At 33.4% G+C, this 7,639-nt stretch overlaps 1 protein-coding gene and 1 long non-coding RNA gene across 4 annotated transcripts in view; one reads left to right on the top strand and one right to left on the bottom strand.

Moving 5' to 3' along the window:
• Positions 1 to 7,639, top strand: part of MIB1 (mindbomb E3 ubiquitin protein ligase 1) — a 48,245-nt gene that overhangs the window by 21,642 nt on the left and 18,964 nt on the right. The window lies entirely within an intron of this gene.
• LOC107291800 overlaps positions 1,289 to 7,639 on the bottom strand; it is a 9,062-nt gene continuing 2,711 nt past the window's right edge. Inside the window, exons 3-4 of one of the 3 annotated variants that reach the window (XR_001548982.1) lie at positions 3,910 to 4,396; positions 1,289 to 1,435 (exon numbers count right to left, since the gene is read on the bottom strand). This is a non-coding gene — a long non-coding RNA (uncharacterized LOC107291800). Of the gene's footprint in view, positions 1,436 to 2,757; positions 3,617 to 3,658; positions 4,397 to 7,639 lie in introns of those variants that run through there. The other 2 variants (XR_001548980.1, XR_003810519.1) reach the window with 2 other exon arrangements.

The raw sequence follows: 7,639 nt of genomic DNA on the forward strand, positions 1-7,639 counted from the left end.
CTGCTTTCTAATGTTTGATAAGCAAAGTGTTATAGGAAAAATGTTAACATTAATTCAGAAGAGTTTTAACATTAACTTTTCTATAGCTCAGTAGTTGAAGTATTGAAATTATATTGTGCAATATAGAACCGATGTAGTGAGTATTTGAACAAATGCAGGTTATACTAAATTTTCCACATAGTTAATTGTTTTGTGTGCAGTCAGTTGTTTGTTCTCATACAACTACAGTCTGTAAAAGCATCATGAGGCAATCTAGAATTACATTTATTTCATTTTGCAAAGATTAAGACTATATAAAAGAACGTGAAAATGCATATATAAACTTAATGTGAGGCAGCATTATGACAACAAATACATGCCCAAGTTCTGCCCCATCACCTTATTAACAAACTAAGAAGTGATGAATTTGAGGCATGCTGTTAAATTGTGCAGAGGAATGGGATAAAAGCTTGCGGAATAACAGTGCTGATATTATGATTAATATACATAGGTTACAAACCAAATATGCAAAGTCAAAGCCAATATAATATTTTTCTTTTTCTGTTGTGATTTAAAACTCAGAATCACCCATTGAAACTAATTATGGAAGATGTTTAAGCCCAATAAAACAAAGTACTACCTTTAGCATCTCCACAGGATCTTTGACTTTTTGTTAAAATATTGTACTTGTGCAGCAAGCTACACCTCTGGGTATGTGACCAGAATTGCAATATATGAAAAAAAGGAGTGGGGCTTTTATCTGATCTTCTCTCCCTTGTTGTTCCCCCTCCCCAGCTCACACCACTGATTACTTTACAGAATGAATAATTAACAGAACTGTGAAAAGCCTTTAAAGAAGTGCTTTGTAACATGAGGACATGTATACAAAGCCCCTCTTTTCAAATTGCTAAAGCATGCTTGCAAAGCTTGTGCAGCTGCTCTTGACTATTTCCATATTGTGTGGTCGCATACAACCATTTGGCTTTGCTTTTGCCTCTTTCAAAGCAGCTGTATGAACCTTGCAAACCTTATGGCTTCTTTAATGATTTGTGAATAAGTGCTTCGTATGGGCTTATGCATATTGTGAAGCCTCTATTTTAAAGGCTTTGCCCAAGCCTTATTGTTAAGCTGTGGAATTTGCTGCCATTAGACATGATGGCTGATTTAGTTTTTAAAATGGTAAGAGAAATTCATTGAAATTAATTCCATCGGTGACTACTATTCTTGTTGGCCATGGGTGTCAAACTCAACGTGTCACGTGATGTGTTGCGATGTATCGTGACTTTTTTCGCATTGCTGGAGCTGGGGTGGGCGCGGCCTCTGCATGATGCAACCGGCCTGTGGGCCAGCAGTTTGACACCCCTGTTGTTGGCTGTTTGCTTCTTTTGGGATTGCAGCTGAGATAAAGATGCCTTTGAATTGAACTTGACTTCTAATGAATTCATATAGTTGGTAACTAAAACAACAAAGCAAAATTAAATTGTGAGCATCTTCCTCTGGGATATGTTTTGATTTTCTAGACTAGCTTACAGCCCTGGTATTTTTTGCTAGTCTTTGATCCTTTCTTCTGAGCCTTCATACTATTACTTGCTGAAACAGAATCATATGCAAATATATTAAATGTCATCTGCTGAGAAGCAACAACAGTATAGGACTATCACTGTCCTATCCATGTTTGATCTAATGCAGCTGGCTGGTCACTCTACACAGTTGAACAAAGAGTGCTGAACTGGACAGGCCATTGGCCCAATTCACTAGCACTGTTCTTGTGCCTGTGAAGCACATTATAACATGATACATTTTCTGATTTCAGCCACAGACTCATTTAGATCTGACTACTTTTAAAAAAGTTTAATTTTCAACCAGCTTATGATAATCCCAATCTTGTAATTAAGTTTAAAAGCTGTAATTTATGTCATGACTAGCTGGTATGTCAGTGTAACTAAAATTGCTCTTGCCCAAAAGGGAATTGAAATGAATGTATAAAGAGAACTATTGGCTGAATTTTTTAAATAATATTCTGTAATCATTAACTATCTGTTTATTTAGAAATTCTATCCATGTTTCTCTCTGACTAATATACAATACTGAAAGTTTGTACAGTATCTGAATTAAGATGATAGCAATTAAAGTGAGAAAGGTTTATTGGATTTAGCATGGACATGTCTGTTGTACCTGTCAGTAGCATATTTTGGGCATGCTTCAAGACAAAAGACCCAACTTTTAAAATGCCACTGAAAGATTCAGTGAGATGATCATGCCAAATTTAAAACACCTTTTTCATTTTGAATCTGAATACTGTGTGCTACCAGAAGAATATGTGCCTGTTCACAGAATGGCATTACATTTTGTAAGTTAATATCACCTTAATAAATCTATTAGAAGCCATAGTTAACAATATGTTATTTGCAGTGTCTGAAAATGCTGTGCATTGTTGTTTGGATGACATACTTAATCTTTGGCAAACCATGGGCCATTGCTTTGGCTAGTACATTTGCCACTTAATCATTCTGTAATAGTTAATGTGAATGTTATTAATAATGTAATGCTAGTAGTCATGAAGACTGAGGTTCTGTATTTGGATGAAAAAATGTCTTCCACAGATCCCTCAATTATGAAAGTAAGTAGTGGAATCAATGATGTCTGTATCTATTTGGCAGCGCGTTTTTTTAGATTGGAGTTAGCTTATTAATTCAAAACTGGCCTTCAGAACTTGGGTTGAAAACTACAAGGTAGTAGATGGGAAAATACATTATCCAACAGTAATTCACTGAAGTCTTGTGATTTAATGGTATTTTTATTCGGACTGTAGCTTAATTTATGTTTTAGAACAGTGAGTGTTAATTTAATGGAAAAAGAAAAGATGTTGCATACATTTTTGTCACCCTATTTGTAGTTGCTACTAATTTAATTCTTTATTTTGTTCATATGCAGAAAGTGAAGAATCAGCTTTAACTATATCTTGAGCTTCTATAGAAGATAGAAACATTTTCTATGAGATCCCATCTGTGTGCCATAATGGATAAAATCCAAAGTCTAACCCAAAATCCCCCAAATCCACAGTTAAAACATAAATATAATTCTCATAACTAATTTCATTCTGTATCTGTTATTTTTAGACCAATTGCATTTAAATCTGAAGATTCCTTAAGCTATTATAGCTAATAGGGAACGATAAATTTGTCCCTTTTAAAAACTTTCAGTTAGTAGTGATCACTATCTCATATTTTACTTTCTTACGTTACTAAAGTAGGCTAGCTGTTTCAACAGAGTAAGATGGTACTAGACTTTATGGCAAGCACAGCAATAAATATTGATTCTACAAACAACCCCATAGACTCATAAATACAACATTGCAGGATGAACTGCTTTCTTGCAGAAAGATAAAAGCCACATGTGTGGAGAAAATCTATAAACTACAGAACATAGATCATCTCCTCCTCCTCCTCCTCCTCCTTCCCCTCTTCCTCCATTTAAATTCTAGGCTTTTCTTCTGCTTTTTTGCACCTGGAGATATTTGAATATCTTCCTGTACTTGAGATTGTGAAACATCATTCGTTGCTTACATAATGGTTTTATCCAACCTGAGAATTGCCGGTTCTTGTTATAGCTTCACCCTGGGCATGGAAATGAATTTCTAGGAAAGCAAATGTGCATTCATGAGACTAGCACTGGAAGATTCAAGTTTCAAATACATAAATTGCTTTTATTGCAAAATATGCTGCTCTAATAACAAAGATTAACTACTGCATTTTTTTATTAATCCAACTATGTTAATATGTCAGGTTCAGGATTTAAGTTCTTTGTCTCTTTTTTCCCCCTTATGTGGTAAAATACTTTTCTGCCCATTCTATACAGTGTTTTGATACAATCTTATTTTTTTAAATTATATTTCTGCCCTTGGCAGCTTCAGCCATTACAGATAGTCACCTTAGGCAGTGAATACTGGAGTGAATGTGGACCACCAACAGCAGTCCCTTTAGGTCTTCCTTCTGTGTTCCAGGTTATTTCCTCTGTTGATAGCAAAACTGTTCATGCCATATCAGCTGTCTAATTAGTTCCAAAATTCTTAAAGTTCAGGTAAAGGATGATGATCCATCACCAGTGCTGAAATTACATTAGCTTCTGGTCTAGTCAGGTCAAAATACACAAGAGAAAGAGACTTCACAGTAAAATTCCTACAGTACATGCTCAATTTCTAATGCATACCTTTTCTTTTGGAAGCATAGTATCTAAGAATTCAGCTAAGCAAGATCAAACCAACATATTATTTGGATGGATGATGGCTGGGAAATAGTTGTACTATAGGCTACAGTGGGAAGTCCAAACTGGAAGAAATTAATGGTGAACCACTTCAGTATTCTTGCCAAGAAAACCAAATGAATGCATCTATAAAATCCTCAGGAATCAAACTTGTCTTGAAAAAAAGAAAAGGAACAAAGTTATGTTAATCTTCCCAGAATAGGTTCTGATAGTCGGTTTTGTATAGGCTTTCCCTCTTTAATATTCCTATTATGTAAAAAACAGTTGATAAAACCACTTGTCCTGTAGTGATCAATACACAGCTACAGCTGGTTGAAGGGGACCAAATCCATTAAACATGTGATTTGATTCCATTTTACCAGCTTAAGCAAAGCATTGAAAACTTTAATTCTGCCATCAAGCCTGGGACCCCAATTGTATGGTGAGCCAGTTTCTTGAGCATGATTATAATGAAGGTGTGATGTCATGAATGTTCTCTGCTGCTATTTTTTATTATTTATGTTGTTTCTAATTTCAATTATACTTCTTTTTTACTCTGGTTTTATTCCTATTTTAATTGTTAGATGCTCAGAACCATTTATAGGAGATGGTTGTCCATATACATTTATTAAATAAATAAATTGAAGTTTAGGAAGCATGCAGCTGTTTCTCCATTAAATAAAAAGCAGATATGGGGAATCATATACTCCCTTCTTTTAATTTTTGTTTATAATGCTTTATTTTTATATTAAAGGTAGGAAAAAATAAACTTGAAAACCTAAACCATCAAAGAAAACAATTATGGCTTGCAGTAATTCTCCTTCTTAATTACTTGTGTTTCTTGGGTGAGAATGTGAATATATTTTTACAGAAGTTTACAGAAAAGAATTAATTAGAGAACAGTTTCATAAGGTTTTTATAATTGTTCCCAAGTATAACTCTGGTTAATATTTCCAATATGAGTTTTATTTTAAAAGACTTCTTCTGTTACCAGGTTTGTTCCATACATATTTTATCTACATCTGTTTTTGAAAAATGATTTCACCATTTTTGGAATATAGTTATCATATTTCAGCATATAATTTAATATGCATATGTGTTTAGTTAATAAAATGGGATTCATTTTTAAGTGTAGACTAGCATTTTGTTTGAAGACCTGTGAACTGTAAGCCATGCTAAATTGGGGTAAGATTAATTTGGGCTGTAATAATGCATAAGTTATATGAAAAATATTATTGCAAAGACAGGTTTCTCTAAATATACAGTACATTTATGCTTAGGGTTTAATAGAAATTTATCATATATAAGACTTGAACATTTAAAACTGTATCTATTTTTGTCAATAATATGGGACTGCACTGGTCCAGCTGTTCAAGCATTCTTTTAGATGGCAGCAGTTTTCATGTACTGGCTATATCAGGGCAAAAAGTGACCATGGAAAGAAGTATAGCAGCATTTGATAATGTCAGCATCTGTTATCCTTGTCAGTCAAATGGTTGAGATGTCTGAATTACAACTGTGTCAGCAGATGTCCAGAGTTCAGTTTGTACTTAGAATTCAGCAGCTGACATAAATAAGGGAGGTGACATTTTAGCATGACTGATTATATTCAAAGAAGTATTAAGATTTGTTTTTATAAAGCTGCATGTATAATTTTATATAAGGCTTGCTTTAGTGCTGGTGTATAATTATGTTTTAGGCAAAAATACAAAGTATGTTATTCACTTTATAAACTATCATTTTTAAAATGTGACCCTTCAGAAGTTAATCTTTAATTTATTGCTCAGATGACTTATTATTAGAAATAGGCAGTGCTTCATAGAATTCAGTCAGGTTTGCCAACTTTGTTGCTAGTGAAAGCTGTTCTCTGATCATCAATCTGTTGATTATAGAATAAAATGTGTTAATGACAATACCAGTATTTATTTCTGCTTTGCACATTTATTCAATGAATTCTAATTAATTGTGTAGTGAAGGTACAGAACAATTTATTTTGCAGGAAATTTTTTAATTTCTGTTTAAATAACAAATGTATTGTTAAATTCTTAAGAACTAAAAGGGTATCATTTTTTCTGGCAGAAAAATCTGTATATGAATAAACAAGATCTTAAGAGATGGCAGTTAGAAATTAAATTTAAAATATGATGCTTAGGTGTCATATACTATAAAGTTTAATCCTACTTAGCCTACTTTGAATTTTCAGTCAGCAAACTATTGTATATTTTACATACTAACATCTTTTGTATATAACCAGTAAAATTTCTCTGTAACTAATCATGGTGGATTAAAATAAATTCTTTTTAAAATAATGAGATATTTTAAAAACAGGATTTACCTAAACAGTATTGATTTTCTTCTAAAGAATAATTAGGTTAATATTAAACAATGGGAATGCTGGCCTTTTAGATGTTCAATTATTCTCTGAACAGAATTAAATAAAAATGTTCTACCTTAAAGAACATCTTAATTAATTTTGCAAATAGGAGTGATACAGAATCTGCCAAACTTAAGCTGATTTACTTTCGTCTGATGAAATAAACTGTTTCAAAATATAGACTTATTCTGACATACAGATTACTGATTTAAGTTGTTTGCTGCAACACCTTTTAATCATAGGCCAAAGCAAAGTAAAACAAAAAGAAACTGTTAGAAAAAAGAAGATATAAAATTGTCTAATCCACACAGATTTCTAGCATATGTGCTGTTACCATCTGGCAAAAATTCTTACACTTTGAATATGTAAAGGCGGGTGAAGATTGCCTTGGCAGTTACAGAATAATATTTCCCCTATCGAACGTAATCTCTATTTGTTAAATAAATATGATATATTCAGATTTAATTCTGATTAATTTATATTTAATATAATGAGGAACTTTATTTAATTCATTTTTTTCCAGCTGTAGTAATGGTTTCAAATAGGTGGGGAAGCCATGTGTTGCAAGCAATCTCGTCTTCTTTTTGAGGATGTAATATCTCACAGGCTAGCACTGCCAAATAGCAGCACAATTCCCCACAGATTTTTTTCATAAAATGAAATAAAATAGGGGCATTAAGCAGCCAGTAGGCTAATTATGTCCCTGAAAGATGCTAAAGGAGCAAAATCCTGGCCCTGCTTCAGCTCAGTTGTTCAACTCATCTTCTTGTACATCAACCCAATTAAATTCTGTTGACATGCTTGCAAATGGGAAAATTAAAGGCATGCAGTGATTTTAGGGTCCCACTTTGCCTGTGCTACCTTAGTGCATATTATATTTAATTCTTTATCTGTCTTAAGACTTCCTATACATGAGAGCCAATTTACTCTAGTGGTTAAGAAACCAAGCTGGAGCCCAAGTGAGTATGAGTCTAGTCCTGCCTTAGACATGAAAGTGAGCTGGGTAACCTTGAGTCAGTCACTCTCTAATCCACCTCACAGGGT

This window comes from Protobothrops mucrosquamatus, unplaced genomic scaffold (assembly GCF_001527695.2).
Source record: "Protobothrops mucrosquamatus isolate PMUCROS unplaced genomic scaffold, P.Mucros_1.0 scaffold_11, whole genome shotgun sequence".
Lineage (NCBI taxonomy): Eukaryota > Metazoa > Chordata > Lepidosauria > Squamata > Viperidae > Protobothrops > Protobothrops mucrosquamatus.